General features: G+C 35.2%; 1 long non-coding RNA gene across 12 annotated transcripts in view; it reads right to left on the minus strand.

The window, feature by feature from the left end:
• Positions 1 to 20,765, minus strand: part of LOC141376130 (uncharacterized) — a 354,504-nt gene that overhangs the window by 218,969 nt on the left and 114,770 nt on the right. For 5 of the 12 annotated variants that reach the window (XR_012385386.1, XR_012385390.1, XR_012385389.1 and 2 more), the window contains exon 4: positions 17,030 to 17,124. The exons of 5 other annotated variants lie outside the window; for them this stretch is intronic. This is a non-coding gene — a long non-coding RNA (uncharacterized lncRNA). Of the gene's footprint in view, positions 1 to 12,244; positions 12,342 to 16,529; positions 16,867 to 17,029; positions 17,125 to 20,765 lie in introns of those variants that run through there. 2 more of the 12 variants (XR_012385388.1, XR_012385387.1) reach the window with 2 other exon arrangements.

Here is a 20,765-nt window from a genome sequence, read left to right on the forward strand (position 1 = left end):
GTGAAGTCCACATCAGAGTGGCTCTACCGATAAACACAGAGTCCTGACAAAACATAGAAGGTGCCTCTTAAATCGCATACTTTAGCACTATTCTACACCATTTTGTAGTTTAAATAGAGCAAGTAGTGCGTTCACACTGAAAACTCTAAAAGGATTAAGTGCACTTTAATTACCCAAATGATGCACTTGATGCTTAACCATTAAAATGGAGATTGGAATGATGGACACTTCACGCACTCAACAGCTGCTGCTTTGCTCACGTAGCAGAAGGGGCGGAGCTTTAGGGCACTGATGTTGGATTACTCTATTTGTTTTGGATTCTGAAAGCAAAATTCTCCTACAAGAGGGTTATACCATATGATGATGAATGCACTTATGCTCATGGCAGGTATTATTTGGTAGCTTAGTCATTTATTTCACTAATTGGGCATCCAATAAACATCATCTGGGAAATGGCTTAAATTTCCGATGAGTGAAAACCCCACTAGTGTTCCATTTGGAATGACAATGCATACATATAATTTGCTGTTAAGTGTGTAAATGCATAAGTACATAATGTATACTGTAGTGTGCCATTTGGGACGCAGCTAATGTCACAATGATGAACGATAACGAAGTGACAATGACAAAAACCCAGTGCTCAGATAAACTGTAGGCATGATAATTAGCCACAGCTGCTGCGAATGATCAGCACAGATGATTGGCAAAACAATCAATCACATGACCAACACACCAACAGTGTGCCACTACAACACACATGAATGAAACAAAACTAAACCACATGACAATAACACAAACACACCAGGAAGTCCGCGCAAACCTACAACCATACATCTTTACACACTGAGAAACTTTCTTTATTGACAACGATACAAATATCCATTAGCAAGATGTTCTGCCCATATCAAAAGAGCCTACATGAGGATATATGCGCGCACACACACACACACACACACACACATATATATATATATATATATATATATATATATATATATATATATATATATATACATATATATATATATATATATATATATATATATATATATATACCTACACATATATACATATATATATGCTGCGTATATGTGGATATATGCCTCATATAGGCACAATTGAGGCCATATAGGTCTCCTGTATTGCTTCTTAACATTCAAATATAACCCCTATATGTACATACAAGATATCTCTCCTATCTAGCTCATATCTCACTTTGGCAAGTGACATCCATGATGCCCAGCTCATATTCTCTATCAAGGCAAAAAGAAAAACATGTTTTTTCACAAAATAAGAAAAAACATATGTATGTGCTAACACTTGAAATTAGTATCACATGTAATTGACATGTTATGGAATTTAACAATGCTAAATATTTGAGAGGAGATGGAAAGCTATGATGTTTATACGTTTTCCTGAAACATTTACAAGGTCAATTCTTTCTTGTATGAAGAAAGTGTGAATTATAAATTGTGTTTTATTATATATTTTTATTATATTATTATTATTATTATTATTATTATTATTATTATTATTATTATTATTATTATTATATTTTTGTTTTATTTTTGTTGTTGTACTATAATTTTTCCCTTACTATTTGATTGTTTTTAAGTAAATAAAAAATGTAAATTTCTATATTTTGGGGATTTTATTTATGTTGTCTAGCAGCTATGGATTTTAATAATCTTACTAATATATAGGTAAACCTATATAGGTACATGTATGTATGTATATATGTACACATAAGTGTAAACATGTCTTCACATATAATATAGGAAAACGGCATGAATTAATTATTATTGGAATTTTATATATGTCACATATACTAAAAACCTATCTCAAAATATTATGTTTATGTAGGCTCTTTTGTAAGAAAACACTGTATTACAATTACTTTAAAAATGGGGGATTAGGATAAGTTTTGCATTCTTGGATTCGCATGTGTCTTTTTTGTTAAGAGTTGTTTAGAGAAAAAGTGTTCTTATTGTTCCACTTAAAAACATGTGTTATTCATTCGTTCATTCATTCATTTTCTTGTCGGCTCAGTCCCTTTATTAATCCGGGGTCGCCACAGCGGAATGAACAGCCAACTTATCCAGCAAGTTTTTACGCAGCGGATGCCCTTTCAGCCGCAACCCATCTCTGGGAAACAACCACACACACACACACACACACACACACACACTCCAACACTACGGACAATTTAGCCTACCCAATTCACCTGTACCACATGTCTTTGGACTGTGGGGAAAACCGGTGCACCCGGAGGAAACCCACGCGAACGCAGGGAGAACATGCAAACTCCACACAGAAACATCAACTGAGCCAAGGCTCGAACCAGCGACCTTCTTGCTGTGAGGCGACAACACTACCCACTGTGCCACTGCTTCGCCCAATACGTGTTATAGTTTTGTTAATTATTCAGTATTTCCATTAATGATTTCCACGTTTCCTAAATTTTCACAGGCTGAGTGAATTTATGCAATTTGTATTCATAGTGTTGCAATTATGGCATATCTCCAATTAAAACATGCTCAATTAAATATGCAAATATTCACATGCCTGTAAAAAAGTCAGAGTAAATGTTCCTTTCAGATTAATGCCTATTACTGTGAACCTGCTTTGTATGTCATGTGCTTTTTAATTATTACATATTATCATATGCATTTACATTTACACATACATTCACAGTTATTTAGATTTTACATTAATGACAAAAACATAAATGTTAATCAGATGGAATTACATCAAAAGTGAATTATACATTTGGTAAAAGCCAAAGGCAGGGCGCCATCTTACCCTTCTTTGAATAAATAAATTGTATTTGAAAAAATTGTATATTTTTGCTCTATAACAACTGAATTACCAACAAATTGTATTTATTTACCACAATCACAGTGTGCCATCATTCTGCACATGCTAAATGTACATCAAAATGAGATATAAAATAAGTAAATGCACATTGTTAAGGGGTGGATTTAAACGCATCAGGAAGCCAATAGAAGACTTCAGCCATACAATGTACAAATGATTCAGAATAATACATATTTAATTAATTCACTGTTTAAAGAACAATTTTGTCCAGACTACCGTATGTTTGGCTCTTCTCATTTGTACTCAAGCAGTTAAGATTAAATGATGGTTTTACATTCAGTACTTGGGCAGTGGCTTGTCTGCACAGCACATGAGTGCACTGTTTCTTTCATCAGTGTTGTTGAATACTGCAGGAAGCTTCAGACTCTCCGGGAAACTTTGTACTCATTTTTTAATTGGCATTACAGCAGCAACGAGAGCCCATTAGAGAGAGAGAGAGAGAGAGAGAGAGAGAGAGAGACGGAGGGCAAGTATGCAACCTTGATGGAGGAGCAAAACTGGGTTTCATGGCCGAAGTGCAGATACTCATACACACACCCACACAAAAAAAAAAAAAAATGATAAATAAATATGATAGTCCTTATGACACAAATGTGCATAGAGTATATATATATATATATATATATATATATATATATATATATATATATATATATATATATATATATATATATATATATATACTCTATGCACATTTGTGTCATAAGGACTATTTCTATCCTGTAATAATAAACCTAACCCACAACATTATTAGCATTCCACAAAAAGATGTTTTTTGATGACACCATAAGGTTCAATATGTTTACACTTGCATACATTAGTAATATGAACAAAGACCATTATATCAATTGTTCACAAAAAATAGAAAGACAGATCATGTTTTATACATAATTCTAAACTGACAATTTAGTGGAAAGGGGGGGGGGGGGGGGATGTTTACTAGAAATTCTTAAAATATGATTTGCTCCAATCTTTTTTTAAAAATATTGCTTTTTATTATATATAAAATTCCTACATCCTGGAATTGGATGACCTGTGGGTAAATTAACAGCATATATATTCCATTATTGGTAATAATTTCTTACATTTATATAGCGCTTTTCTAGATACGCAAAGCACTTTACTCAATGGGATTGGGGGGGAGGGGGGGTCTCCTCATCCACCACCAGTGTGCAACATCCACCTGGATGATTTGACAGCAGCCATATTGCGCCACACCGCACACCACACATCAGCTAATTGGTGGGGAGGAGATGGTTAGGAGGCCATGGTGGACAGAGGCCAATGTGCAAATAAGGTCAGGATGCCGGGGTTAAACCCCTAGTCTTTTTCAAAAGACATCCTGGGAATTTTAAAGACCACAGTCAGTCGGACTTTGGTTTAATGTCTCATCCAGAAGAAATGTGTTAAATATATACAGTTGAAGTCAGAATTATTAGCCCCCCTGAAATATTAGAGCGCTTATTTATTTTTTCCTCAATATCTGTTTAACACAGAGAAAAAAATTTAACACATTTCTAATCATAATAGTTTTAATAACTCATTTCTAATAACTGATTTATTTTATCTTTACCATGATGACAGTAAATAATATTGGACTAGATATTTTTCAAGACACTTCTATACAACTTAAAGTGACATTTAAAGGCTTAACTGGGTTAATTAGGGTAACTAGGCAGGTTAGGGTAATTAGGCAAGTTATTGTATAATGATGGTTTGTTTTGTAGATTATCGAGAAAAAATATAGCTTAAAGGGGCTATTAATTTTGTCCCTAAAACGATGTTTAAAAAATTAATAACTACTTTTATTCTAGCCAAAATAAAACAATTAAGACTTTCACCAGAAGAAAGAATTTTATCAGACATACTGTGAAAAATTCCTTGCTCTGTTAAACATCACTTTGAAAATATTTTTAAAAAGAAAAAAAAATTTGAAGGGGGCTAATAATTCTGATTTCAACTGTATGTGTGAAACAATAGTTGAATCACAAAAATGTGTCTGTGTGTGTTATTTATATATATATATATATATATATATATATATATATATATATATATATATATATATATACACACACACACACACACACACACACAAACACACACACACATACATATATATATATATATATATATATATATATATATATATATATATATATATATATATGTGTGTGTGTGTGTGTGTGTGTTTGTGTGTTTGTGTGTGTGTGTGTGTGTGTGTGTGTATGTATTTATTTATAAATGTGTGTATATATATATATATATATATATATATATATATATATATATATATATATATATATATATATATAATTTACGAAAAATATATATAAACATTATATAGCTATGCCAATGACCTTTCTAATCAACTGTAGATTTTTTTTAGTGTTTCACTTTGAATTACCACACAAAAGAGAACAAAAGTTGAAAATTACTTTTTGATTTTATAATTTGATAGTCCTTATAATTCAAGCAAAGCCTGACTCTCTCTCAAACACTCTCACACACAGACACACACACATAAACACATTATACTGCCAGTTGTTAATCAAGCATGAAGATGTGAGTTTTGCTGTTCTGTTCACTGCAAAACATCACCGTAATTTTTGTTCATTAAATTACCCCTTCCATGAGTGTAAACAAATGAGACATAAATATCAGAAGTGAATGCTGCAGTGCCGGTATCTGCAGCCTGTACTCTGCACCACCACATATTACACCAGCCAAAGAAAAATGTGACACAGCTAACACAATTTAGAGACATTACAACATTATCCTTTACGATACTGAGTAATATATCAAATCCAGACCTGGGCACAGATGGACTAGCGAGCTTAAGGGGGGCAAGCAGCTGGTGCACCTGACAGGTGGCTGGAGAGGATCCAGACAGGCAGAGCTTCGGGTGGCCTGTGGACTCTGCAGACTCCTGCAGGTGGGGTGCTGGGTCACTCCGTCTGCCCCTGTTCTGATTGTCTGGTGGTCTGCCAGGCTACTGTCAGCCCTCCAGGACCAAACGGCACCTTCAGGTCACAGCTGGCTGTGGCGGTCACACCTGTCTGCATTCTGTCACCCCTCTGTTCACTCGGAGGGATCCGGGACAAATCAGGAGGCCACAGGCATAACAATTGGGCCCTCGGGGTTTAGACACTGACTTTAAAGATTTATTTTTAACAGAACACTAGTTTTCCAAGTAACACCCCACTCAAAGAATCACTCAAATCATTCGGCTTAGGCTGAGGCCGCCACAGCGGAATGAACCACCAATTACTCTGGCAAGTTTTATGTGGCGGATGCACTGGACAACCCAGCACTGGAAAACACCCTTAGGAGCGGATCACACTAAACGCGCTTTTTGCATTGAGAGGTGCATCTTTTGAACACTTAACTAAGACCGTAAGTGTTTTGCACGCTGCTTATGTGCTCTGCACGTCTCGCGTTTTAACCACCTGCTGCACTTTGCAATTTTGCCTTTGCGCTCTGTGCGCTTGCAGTCAAGAAGAAGTAAACTCTGAGCATAGTGTTACATCAGCCGCATCTTTTTCATTCTCCAATCAAATGAAAGCAGAGGTGTGGTTTCCGTTGAGGTGACAGTAATGTTTGTGTTGTCAAGATGTAGCAGACTTTGTCTCTCGCCACAAAGAATTCCCTGACACCAGTGGATTTGGTGGATCACATCTGCAGTTTATTAAAGACAGGACAGTGATAATCACCACACAGACACACTCAGTTCCTTGTTCCTGTCTCACTCAAGGAGAAAGGTCTGGCTGCAGAGTTGCACTTGCATCGTCAGGCTTACACCCTCAGGCACCTGCACTTCCTATGCAAGAAACGTCATTTACAATCGACACCTGCACCTGTCACATCACTTGAAATCAACATAAATAAACCAAAAGTAAGTTTCCAGTTCGTTTATGTAGACAGTGAAGACATTGTCAAATAATTTTAAGTACTTAAGTTGTACACCATGACAACACACCCACCCCCACCCCCAGAAAGGCAGTTAGTATATTCATCATATGATTATATGCTTTGATGTAAATTTACCAAAGCAGGCTACTATTAACCTTCATGCCAGCAAAGCTTAGTATTTATTTATATCAACTGTCAGGTCTAAATATACACACAACGTATTCTTCCAAAGTTATGAATAAAAAAAATTTAGTTTTTATTTTAAACATTTCAAGGAGTTGTAGTATTACAACTAACAGATACACATTATGGACTTACAGCAATGATTCTTGAACGACTAATCTTTATAACTATTCTTCATAAGTTAGCACGTCTGCGCAGGAGTGTATCCATATGAAATCACAGCTGCAGCACAGCTTCAACAGTCTCTACATGATCCCAGCCCAGTTTTATAGGTCCTCCAAACAAAATGTCGAGATTGATCTGTTTACGAAACTATAGTAACTGTGAGGCCCATTGCTGTTTGTTGCCAGAAACTACAGTAGTGAAATGCTTAAAAAAAACTTGAGTAAAGGTGACAGATAAGAAGTTTGTTGCAACAATTTTAATGAAATCTTTTACCTCAGAGATTTTTCCGCCTTAGGGACACCCTTAAGTTAAATCACAGAAAGACTTACATGCATGCGGCCACAGGTGACGATTGTAAATGACGTCACTTGCAGAGGAAGCGCGGTTGCCTGAGCGTGCAAGCCCGAGCGTGCAAGCCTATTGTTTATTCCCGTTGAACAATAAACTCTTTTACATACAACATTTAGTATCTCTTGTTTTCTTTCAACAGACACCAGACATCACATACACACAAACTAGCATAACGTAGTAGTAATAATAATAATAATATTAATAATAATAATAATATTATAATATATATATATATATATATATATATATATATATATATATATATATATATATATATATATATAATTATATTTAAATAAGTAACATTTACATATTTCTCAAATTCTACATATAATCTCATACATTGAAAATACAGGAAATTATTTCAGTCTATCATCACTTACAAATTGGACCGTATAGTGGTTATTAGTTTGTTGCAGTTTATTAAAGACAGGACATTGAGAATCACCACCCAAACACACTTAGTTCTCTGCTCTGCGAGTGCTGCAAAAAGAGAGAAAAGTGAAGCACTGCTCCCCCTTTAACACTGAAGCAGATTAACAACTCAAAGGTAATACACGACTACAAAGACACAACTTGGACATAAAATAACAATATTTCTTGACAATTTTAACTGCAAGATGATTTCAAAGAAATAATCCACCTTTTTAAATTATGCTTAAGTAGCAAAGTTGATGAAAAAAGAATATATTATCGCCATAAAAAAATTGGAGCGGGCGATAAGTTGAACCAAGTCATTAACAGCTCATAACACAAAACCCACTATATACTAAAAAATAATGCTTTACAGCCACACAATTCAACTCAATCCAGCATCAAAACAAGTCATCCACTGATATGAACAAACATTTTAACTTAATCGGCTATATTTTTAGCTTATATCCCAGAGCACATTCTCCACATATCTATGAAGGTAAATCAGTTGCGTAACTCGAGTGCTTGCAAATGTAAATGTGAGCACTTGTGATAATAATATTTGTATGTGTAGGTTGAAATGTACACTTACAGCTCTGATGTAAACAGCTGAATCCCTCGATTTGCGCACACACACAACAATCCACACACTTGTGTTTTAAATTGGAAGTTGCAGATTAATAGTTGTGTATTTGTAAAATGTCATTTACAAATACAAAGTGACAGACACATGTGTGCACGGCAAATTTGATTGCATCTTCTCTCTACAACCACAGGTCGGCACTCACAACCTCTCAGTTTCGTCAGTACAACTACAAATCTCCCGCGCTCTGACTTTTGCTACACATCTCCCGCGATCTCTGTAGCAGAACCCATCTGTGCACTTGCAAATGCAGAGGCGTGAGCAGCGCGGGGCGGGGGAGGGGCGGGGCAGGTGTAAAGCTGTTCGATTGGCTGATGCCTGACCAATGAACAATGCCAGCAGCCAAGAGGACTGAGGTGCAAAATAATAATTTCCCACGATTATTTAATTATTTAGGGTTTATTTGAACTCTTTTCTGAAGAGATTCTTGTTAAAAATAATAAATTCTGTGGAAATGTACATACCAGTAAAAGAGCAGCAAAGCCAGTTTATTGGCTAGAGCCAGCCAATGAGATGGGGCGTTTCTGTTTGTCAGGACACAGGGCAGCTCACGTTGTTGGAGGCCTCGAGCAATCAGAGGGTAAGTTATGATTTTTAATAATTTTTTATATGTTCAATACTGTTAGCTAAGCTAAGGACTGCGCTAGGTGCTTCTCTAGTTTGTTTTTTTATATAAGAAACAGTTATGAGTTATGTAGGAGTTGCTTTCTATCATGTTATATCGTTCTAAAGATACGATTCAACCCACATGAAATAAGTTGTAATAGTATTTATAGCAAATAATATTACGTTTTTGAACCATACTAACTATAGTAAACTGTATTATACTGTATATACTGCAGTATCTACAACTTTGTTAATGAATGCAACAGCACACTGTAGTATTAACTAGCATGAACTTTAATAAATTAAAGTATATATATATATATAGCTAAAATTTGATAAGATTGAAATATAGCTATCTGTTTAAAACTAAACATTCTAATGTCATTTATTATGCAAATATCAAGTTGAAACAAATCTGTTAAGAACACATATTTATATGTAAAACCTAATACATTTTAAAGCAGTTTCATTTCTTTCTGATTTATACATCTACATCCATTACATCTGATTTAGGTCCACAACTTGCATCCTTCAACATGATATGTGTGTTCAAAGGAAGAGCAACTAGGTGAGGGAGACAGTGTCCATCGCTCGGCTAAGGGTCCACTTTGAGCATCTCATCTGCAGGGTTAAGCAACATAAGCTGAACAGTCATCATCTCTCTCCATTACAGCGAGCATCAACCAGCTTTACACAATGGCTTGCTTTCTGACCATTACTAAAGGTTTGAGCAAAGGATTAAAGAGGAGATAACATTTGATGGGTAATGATGAAGTTGGATTTACCACCTCCATCTCATTATGAACAAGGAAAAACCCTGAAATATTTCAATACAAGTAACTAGACATTTGCACTGCACTTATTTGCACTGTAAATTTTATTTGACAAATTAATGTTAAACATTTCCCTTACAGCACAGGTGTCAAACTCAGTTCCTGGAGGGCTGCAGCTTTGCAAAGTTTAGTTCTAACCCTAATTAAACACACCTGATCAAACTAACTGAGTCCTTCAGGTTTGTTTGAAACTTTCACTTAAGTGTGTTGAAGCAGGGTTGAAACTAAAAACGTGCAGGGTTACGGCCCTCCAGGAACTAAGTTTGACAGCCCTACTTTACAGTAAAGTGTAAAAATACTACATTAAACAATTATCAAAATAAAAGTTGTGTGTTGGTGAGTGTGTGTTTTGTTCAAATCTGTAATCATCTTGGCAGGTAAAAAGAGAAAACAAATGGTCGGCTTCCTCTTGAATGATCTGAATCATTTTGAAGTGTTTGTAGATGAGCTGGATCATCATGTCATCTTTAGCATAAATAACATCCTATTCAAGCTATGCAGCTTCTCTGAGTTCCTCATCGACTTGAAACATGCTGATCTCTCCTGTCACTCCATCCTTACAGGAAACTGAGAAATAACCTATAGTTAGTAACTTTCATAATTAAAAAAGTGATATAAAGGACACACTGTACACAAACATGTAAATAGATAGATGGATAGATAGCCATGATGCAGGTTATTATAACAAAAACCGGTATGATCTGTAAGAAACTGAAACGCCTAGTGTTATTTTTAATTGCTATTAATGTGTGTGTAAATATACTTTAATTTATTAAAGTTCATGCTAGTTAATACTACAGTGTGCTGTTGCATTCATTAACAAAGTTGTAGATACTGCAGTATATACAGTATAATACAGTTTACTATAGTTAGTATGGTTCAAAAACGTAATATTATTTGCTATAAATACTATTACAACTTATTTCATGTGGGTTGAATCGTATCTTTAGAACGATATAACATGATAGAAAGCAACTCCTACATAACTCATAACTGTTTCTTATATAAAAAAACAAACTAGAGAAGCACCTAGCGCAGTCCTTAGCTTAGCTAACAGTATTGAACATATAAAAAATTATTAAAAATCATAACTTACCCTCTGATTGCTCGAGGCCTCCAACAACGTGAGCTGCCCTGTGTCCTGACAAACAGAAACGCCCCATCTCATTGGCTGGCTCTAGCCAATAAACTGGCTTTGCTGCTCTTTTACTGGTATGTACATTTCCACAGAATTTATTATTTTTAACAAGAATCTCTTCAGAAAAGAGTTCAAATAAACCCTAAATAATTAAATAATCGTGGGAAATTATTATTTTGCACCTCAGTCCTCTTGGCTGCTGGCATTGTTCATTGGTCAGGCATCAGCCAATCGAACAGCTTTACACCTGCCCCGCCCCTCCCCCGCCCCGCGCTGCTCACGCCTCTGCATTTGCAAGTGCACAGATGGGTTCTGCTACAGAGATCGCGGGAGATGTGTAGCAAAAGTCAGAGCGCGGGAGATTTGTAGTTGTACTGACGAAACTGAGAGGTTGTGAGTGCCGACCTGTGGTTGTAGAGAGAAGATGCAATCAAATTTGCCGTGCACACATGTGTCTGTCACTTTGTATTTGTAAATGACATTTTACAAATACACAACTATTAATCTGCAACTTCCAATTTAAAACACAAGTGTGTGGATTGTTGTGTGTGTGCGCAAATCGAGGGATTCAGCTGTTCACATCAGAGCTGTAAGTGTACATTTCAACCTACACATACAAATATTATTATCACAAGTGCTCACATTTACATTTGCAAGCACTCGAGTTACGCAACTGATTTACCTTCATACATATCTGTCTCACTCAAGTCCAAATCTGTTTTGATGAGAGCGGGACGCAGTGCAGTCAACTATTTTCGACAGGCACAATTTTCTGCCCGAATATGTCGCTAGATTTCGTCATACATCAATTTGCATATTGCTTACATCTTCACGTTGTGCGTTTCAGTTTGTTTAACAGCCTATGGTTAATAAAGAGGTACTTATATTCGCACTACGCTTTTTATATGCATATCAATTTAACTAAATGTATTGCTGTTTGAATACAGTATATCAATATAGATGTGCAGTGAATTTGCAGTAATCTCTCAACTTTAGCACTCAGGCAAGTTCTAAAACTGTCACTAAAATATCTTTGAATGTGACAAATTCAAATTAAGAAGGTCAAATTAAACTGGTAAACTAAAGGAGAAGCAGATCTGTTTGACTGTACAATGGAAATACCTCACACTCCCGGTGCTAAATCATTTGCCGTCGGTACACAGAGGAGTGATTTGCCCTTAGGCTGCTGTTGGGAGAGGACTAGGCATGTGTCAGTTCTCTGAAACAGGAGAAGAATAGGAATGGTACAGTATGGGAGTCTAGACAAAATCTCCAGTAACACAAAACAAAAGTCGCTAGATTTGTTGCTACTCGCTTTTTTGGGAATTAGTCGCTAAGGGGGTCTGAAAAGACAGTAATGCCTCGTTTCCACTGCCTGGTACAGTACGTTACGGTTTGGGTCGGTACGGGTCACCTTTATCAGGCTTGCGTTTCCACCACAAAGGGTACCCTTTTGGTGGGCGTGGTGTATGACAAAGTTTAAGTCAACGTCATGCTCGCTCGAATAAATGTCTACAGTAAAGCTATAGGGGTCATTCACATATCATAATGAGCAGCACTTCTCACAAAACATATGCTTTATACACATAAATACTTGTTTATAAATGTTTATTACTAACTTTTCTATGAACATGATTGGATTATAACTGCAGATCAATGACAATGTGAAATAGGCTACTGTAACGTCTGTAATTATATAAAATAAATACATAAATGCAACATATATGAACACATACAGCCCCTTACAGTCTCCGATATATTATTAATTACAGAAAAATTACACACAGCAAACATTTAGTACTTTTTTGAGTTCAAAAACACACGCAATATAGCCCACAGTCAGCCCAAACCTCTCATCTGTGTCTGTAATCTTCAGCAGCACATGCAAGCTCTGTTAAAAGAGTAATTTTGTCATTCCCAGTTCATAATAGTCCAAAAGGCAAAGATTACCATGCCCGTTTGTTCATGATTCAGGTTGCTAAAACAATTTTGCTCCTGTGTTTTGACGGCTTCCATTTTTTTTTACCGCGTTTCACTCCCGCTACACTCTCGCGCTTGTCCTTTTTTCTGAATGGATCAGATGAAGGAGACTTCAATAATCGCACTCACGTTATCAATAGCTCAAGAAGTTCGTTATATCAAATATAGAAGAAAGCAAATACCGCTCGCACTTTTAGACGAGTTCTTAAAAAACAACAACACGACACGGCAGATTTTTCTTCTTGGCTGTGTCTGTTCGTCGAGACGACGACAAGGTTTGTTTGAGGCTGGGTCATCCATGGCTGGTTATTTTATGCATATATTATTTCCTTGTAATGTCTCGGCTTTGTATAAAAAAAAAACATTTTCCAAACAAAAGCGGTTCCTTTGTTTACCTTCTGTGTAGCTCCATGAGCTCGTGGCGTATCTCTGTAACCAATCAGCGTTCAGCTGCACGTGTAGCTCCACCTTTTGGTACCCTTTCTCCCGTTTCGAAAGGGTGCCGAAAAAGTGGTACGGTATGGTTTGGTTCGGTATGCTTTTGACAGTGTAAAACAGCCATAAAAGCGTACCAAACCGAACCGTACCACTCAGTGGAAACGGGCTATAAATATAGCAACAAAGTCACTAAATTGGCAACACTGGGGGGACAAAAGCTAAAGCAAGTGACATCACTCAACATAAAACTGATTTTAAAACAGAAACTTTTTAAATATTATTTAATTTTACAATTTGCCTCTGTACTCTATTTTTTTATTATCTCATTTTATTATTTTTATTATTAATTCTACCTGCTTATTATTGTACTTGATGTCATCCATTGCTATGATTAATATGTGTGAATTGTTTAAAACACAATTTATTTATTTTTTTACAGAAAATTGACATTTTTCATATACTTCTATAAAGTTGTTAATAATGTTATTTGGAAAATGAAAGTAATAAAATAAAATGATTTATGTATAAGTAAGTTCACTGGAACAGTCCAAACAAAAACACTACAAAGACATATATGACTTTTATATATAGAGACTTTTAAAGATGGAGGAGAGACTAGTTGTCACTGTTTCAAGTTATACAAAGCTGTATGACTTTATCAATCTTGAATATTACAATATTATTAAATATTACAATCATTCTAATCAACAGCAACACTTGCACACAATATGCAGCTGATTCAGTTGCTGTCTAGTGACATAAGAAAGCGCAGTGCTTCTTTTTTTCATGTCAACAAAGAAGGCAGTATGGTGCCTTGCATTTTTGGAATGTAAAAGAGCGTTCGGTGTGATCAACCTCATACGCTATCATTTTCTTTCCTTGTCTCTTTTACACACGCACATGCACACACACACGCACATGCACACACACACACACACACACACACACACACACACACACACACACACACACACACACACACACACACACACACACACACACACACACACACAATCTCTATCCATTAAAGTCGATACATTTAAATTTATCTAGCAAGTCAATCATCCATGTCTATTCTTTAGTGCATCATTATTTGTCTATCCAGCCATCTACCAGTCTCGATCTACATCTGTTTGTCATCTGTTGTTCTATTTCATTTCTTTATTTATAAAACAAAGAGAAGACATTGTAAATATCTGTTAGCGATATTGTTTGTCTTTTCATCGTCTGTAGATCTTGCTACATGTCACGTCACACTGAGCACCTTTCACAGATTTAAACCTACAAACAGGGATATTAATTACCGCAATTTGTCACTGTCACAGCTGCCCTGGTTTCGATTTCATCAGAATGCGAATGGGATAAAAGATAAATAAAGTCGATTTCATGTGGCACACAGCAAAGCGCATTTGTAATTTCTGAATTTAGAGATGCAATTTAATAATGCCAGACCTCCTCTCTCCTCTGCTTACAATTTACCACTGATTACAGCCTGACGCTGGCGCAATTTGAATATTTACTGCATGCCAACCAATCCACCCTACCTCATTTACATTTTGATTTACATGCCAATAGATGCAGAGTGTGGGATAAATATGGACCGTAATCAGCTTCATTTATCCAGCGCTGAAATAAGCAAAGACCTTTGGGTACCCCAACTAATGGCGAACACTGAGCTATTTGAGGTCAACAATACTAATCCCAAAGGAGCAAATTGGACACAGCGCATGACTTGGGTGATTGGACGTTTTAACAACAGCCTTGGGTTGCTTGACTTCACCCGTCTTGATAGTAATCTGCCTCTGCGATTTCATCATGTTTGTTTGTGCATGTGCAGCTACATTGGGAAAGCACGGTGCCATTAGACGAATCATTGAGCACGTTTCTATGAGTCTTTGTTGTTGAGGGAGAACGTTTCTTTGGGAATTCAATAGAGAGGTCAATTAACAGTCTGTAAATAAATGTTTGTTGTGATGGCTGGCCATAAAATGTAATGCAAAGAGGATTATAGCCCATTTTAAAACTGAAGCGAGGGATATTGTAAGGGATCTAAATTATTCAGCATATTTTCAGAGAGCCTGTATTAACGGCATGTTTAATGGAACATTCAAATTTATTTAAAAGTAGTTGGAAAGCAAAATCTATTTCTTTTCCCAGTGAGAGCAGATGACAAAAATCTGATGATTTCTAATTTCAGCATCAAGCTAGAATATCTGGCAACTCAATTGTAGAGTGCATGGTGTTCACCTGCTAAATAACTCATTAATGGGACAACACGGAACTACATCCATGCTAGTCTCAACAGACCACTTTGGCCTTTATAAAAAATACAACAGCCAAGAGCACAAGCAGGCTTGATCCAGATTCATAAAGAAGCAGAGCACTTGCCAGTGTAATACATCTTTCACAGAGCAGCATTTCAAATCAAGACAAATCATAAAGGATCCGTTAAACAATAACTAGCTGCTTCTAGAGCAGGGGCAGAGGTGGAAAGAGTAATAAAATATTATACTTGAGTAAAAGGACTGTTATTTCCAAAAGATTTTACTTAAAAAAGTAAAGTTACACGTCTATAAATCTACTGGAGCAAAAGTAAACTCATTAAAAATGTTTTATGAGTAAAGAGTACCTATTCCTCAAAAGGGACAAGAGAATATAAATCTCTGATTAGTTGTTTTTATTTGAATAAAGAAATTTAAAATTAAAGACCAAAAACAAATATATATATATATATATATATATATATATATATATATATATATATATATATATATATATATATATATATATTTAAAATGTTTTACAGATTTTCCTATTTAACAATTTAAACAAATTCACGAATTCTAATGCGACATCTGCTATGTTAGCTAAATTGTGCAGACACTTTTGCTTCAAGTTCCCGTTAATATCTAATCCCTGTGCTAATGAACATTAGCAATGTTACGAGCACAGTTGGGCAAGTTACTTCCAATTTGTAACACATTTTATTATACTCGTTACTGTCATTTATTTATTTATTTTTTGTAATTAGTTACATTAAAATATTAATGTCTCAGAAATGTGTTACACAACTTTTTTATTGCTTTTAGGTTACTTTAACCAAAATAACCACAGAATTATGACTCAGTTTTCAAAAGTATGTGTTTTCAAATACTTTTTGCTATTAACTGTAATTATCCAGAGAGATATAAGAGAGATAAAGAGATAAACAAGTGCAAACATTTCATGAAAAAATTAAATAACAGATTGGAGATGCTTTTATAATAAGCATTCAAAACTTTTCTTGTCCTATTTATTCATTTTCTGCATCAAGTTCCATATTACACCTATAACGGCACAGACATGGCTAAAATTAATAATGAGCCTTAATTAATAAAAATTAGTAATGTCCTCGTCATTGCTGGGGTTGACAGGCATTTTGCTGATAAACTATAATCTGGTGATAAATCCAACTCCAGCAACATTAAATAGACAAACAATTTTACTCACAGATTATTTTTCTTACTCTGCTGCTGCAGTGATGTGGTTTCCGAGAACGACATTCTTTTCTTCCGTTGCATTGCTTCATGTATTTATTTTTTACCCTGTAACGGATATGATTTAAGATGTGGCGAAGTTCAATACTTTAGACAAATCATATTTAAGTAAAAGTAAAATGACAGATTTTAAACACTACTATAAAAAGTGCAAATTCAAAAAAAAAAAAAAAAACAACAACAAAAAAACACTCAAATCCAGTAACATGAGTAAATGTAATTTGTTACTTTCCACCTCAAAGAAGGGGTGCCCAAAATTTTTCATATGAAGGGCCAAAAACCAAATATTATTGAGAGCCGAACTATTGTACATTAAAGTTGCCATGGGTAATTTTCTAATTAATTTCAGAATATTAATACATAAACGAAAAACATAACTTTGAATTGAATTAATTAATAACTTTTCAACTGATAACTTAAACCATAAACAATCACATTTATCCCACAGTGGAGTTCAATACTTCATAATCTAGTCAAGCAGAATCTGCCTTTGCTTTGATTTGCTCATCAAGGTCTCTGCATCAACCTCTATCCGTCCGGACACAGTATGGAGATTTTAACCACTTAAACTCTGCTGCTTTTTGGGGATTTCCGCCTGGATTTTGCCTACCCAAATTTAAAAGCTTCCCAAATCCACATGCAGAGGTGTAAATGCAAAAATTGGGTATCATTTTAAAGAAATCTCTTTGAATTTTCATAAAACACTATTGAAAGGGTTTAAAATAACTGTATATGTCGTCTGTGTTATAATAAACACCTAAAAAAAGAGGCGCTTTTTGTATTTTTTTTATAAACTCAAATTTGAAAGTGTACCTTTTAGGTTCTGTGTGGTCTAGCAAGCTGTAATTAATTTTGTTGGTTCCTGCACATGTCTGTATTCATAGGAAAAAAGAAAAAGGTCTCTATCATAATCTATGCAAAAGTTATTGCATTTCAACTGATGAGAGGTGCTGTACAAGCCACAGAGAACGATCCTTGTTTACATATTTCACTATTCTTTTGTTTGATCAAACATAATGAACTGTGTTTGGACCACATCAGACATGTAAAAGGATTGCTAATGCACATCACCTCAAAAACAGAGGAGAATGGCTCTGAAGCACACAGCATAAGGTAAGAGATGACAGCTGTCTGTGTTATCTGGGGCTGCTTATTGATCATGAATGTATTGTTTACATTTCTGCGCCATGGAAACACCACAATTCATTCAACATCTGTTTGGCATATGAATATAATTCAGAAAAAGAATGCTAGAACTGTATGAGCACCGGCAAGAGCTTTCATTTGAGCTATAACTTGTACATGTGTCATATGAAAAACTATGAAAATGAACCAATGTAAAATACCTAGCTCAGGTATCCAAAATGTTGTGTATTTAAGGTAAATAACTTTTATACAGTAGAATAAAAACCAAAGTGATGCATATGTGCATTAAATATAGATTCTACACTTTCAAACGACACCCCTTACGGGGGTCTGGTGCAACGCTAGCCCTTTAAATCTGAAAGCGAAAGTCGATGTCGTCACAGACCCGGTACCGGGTCCGCAGAGTTTAAGTGGTTTTAAACTAAATCTGATTAATTTACACTATTTGAATTAAAACCTTTAATTTCAGTTAGCTTTTTGTTGCTTAGCAATAAAACAAATAAATGAAAGTCTACATTACATTTCAAATGACAATCTCTAAACTATCCCCATCTTTCTCCCTCGCTTCTCAAATGGAATGGCAGGCCAAATCAAAGGTTACCATGGGAAAACTAGTTTGAGCATCTCTATTCTAGAGGCTTAAGACATTTCTAACTTCCTAAAAACTTTTACAATAACAAAATCACAGTCTTCTGTATTCTGCTTTTTTAAAATCGTTTCTCATATGCATAATGTCTTTTTGTTTGCTTTGTTTGTTTGCAACTTTGCCTCTTCATTTATTCATGGAGCCCAATCTCACTCAGCTGAAGTGGGCTCTGAACACCCTGATGTAAATTACAGTAAGTCAATATCATGATGATGCTTCAGCCTCTCGGTCTCTGCCGCACAGGCTTGGACGGATGCCATACTTGTTACCTGCAGTTTTGCGTTCAAGGTTTTAAATCAGCCCCTCTATCCAACTCATGTAATTTGCATCCTCTGACAATCCTTTTTAAATAAACCATTAGTTACTGTAAAGGCTGTATTGTCCTGCTTATCTTGTCATTTCCTTTAACTACTGTACTGTACATGGGAGAACAGGTCAATGGAGCGGGTTGCTGCAAAAGGTCAAGCTGTGTTTAAAGAACTGTATCTTCTTTACTGAGCAACAATAGTGAAAATGTTAAATAGCTTTTTTTTCAGCCAGCTGTTAAGCTACTGTATGCGTCAAATCACAAATGTACTTTTTTTTTTCTCCCATGGAAAAAAACACACTGGAGATTTACACTTTTCCCTGTGTCCTCTGTATTGGCAAACACTTCATTTTGAGGCTACATTTAGTAAGGTTGTACTAATTAATGTTAGTTAATGCATTTATTAACATTAACAAACAATGAACAATACATGTATTACAATATTTATTAATCTTTGTTAATGAAGATAAAACTGTTCACTGTTTTCTTAGGTTAACTCACATTGCACACAATGTTGAAATAATATTAAAATATGCTGTACAATTATTAATCATTATCAGTTTATTTTTGTAAATACAGTAACTAAAATTAACTACTCACTCCATTGGCTTAGTTCCTGATCTATCATAAGTCGCCACAGTGGAATGACCTGCCAATTACTTTGGCATATGTTTTATGCAGTGGATCAGAAAAATTAACCAGTGAAACCTTATGCATTCTGCTAACTATATTTAACATTCTGCTGACTATGCAATAAGTGACTATGTGTGAATTGGCATTCATTCGTGTATTGTATTAGTAAGCCATCTGTTTAATATTTACAGTACTTAGTATTTTGTTGGTCCACCAACACTCTTTTCACTACAAGTTGGTCCCAAGGCTCTGGAACTCTCTCTCTCTTTAGCACTGAGAAATCTGGAATCAGTTGAACTTTTTAAAAAGCATTTAGAGACACATCTTTTTAGTCAAGCATTTAATTAACAGTATAAATGTCTCTGTACTTGGATTTTTAACTTGTTTTATATATATGTCTGTGTGTGTGTGTGTGTGTGTGTGCGTGTGTGTGTGTGTGTGTGTGTGTGTGTGTGTGTGTGTGTGTGTGTGTGTGTGTGTGTGTGTGTGTGTGTGTGTGTGTGTGTGTGTGTGTGTTTTTACCCGTTTTCTGGTTTTGTCTTATTGTAAAGTACTTTGAGACTCAATAGTTTAGAAAGGTGCTATATAAATAAACCTTTACTTACTTAGTAAATTTATAAGAGAATTCCAACTTATAAATCATTAATTCTTTTCCATCTTATACAGTCTACCAAAACTCTGCTAATGCTCACAGACAGAATCTGCTGAAATGTATTGCCATTTCTATGCAGAATTTTCTAAAAAAAAAATAATAATGAAAAAAAAACTGGATTTATGCAGAATGATTTTGGGAGTACCATAACTAACAACTTAAAGGTGCAGTAGGTGATTGTCTTCAGAAGCATTTTTTGTTGTGCTGGTTGAAAGTCTCTTCACAGTCTAATAGTAATGATTACAGTAAATGATCTAAATGTATTTATATGTATTTTTATATTTTGGGTAAGGCATAAAACAAAA

This window comes from Danio rerio, chromosome 9 (genome assembly GCF_049306965.1).
Source record: "Danio rerio strain Tuebingen ecotype United States chromosome 9, GRCz12tu, whole genome shotgun sequence".
NCBI lineage: Eukaryota > Metazoa > Chordata > Actinopteri > Cypriniformes > Danionidae > Danio > Danio rerio.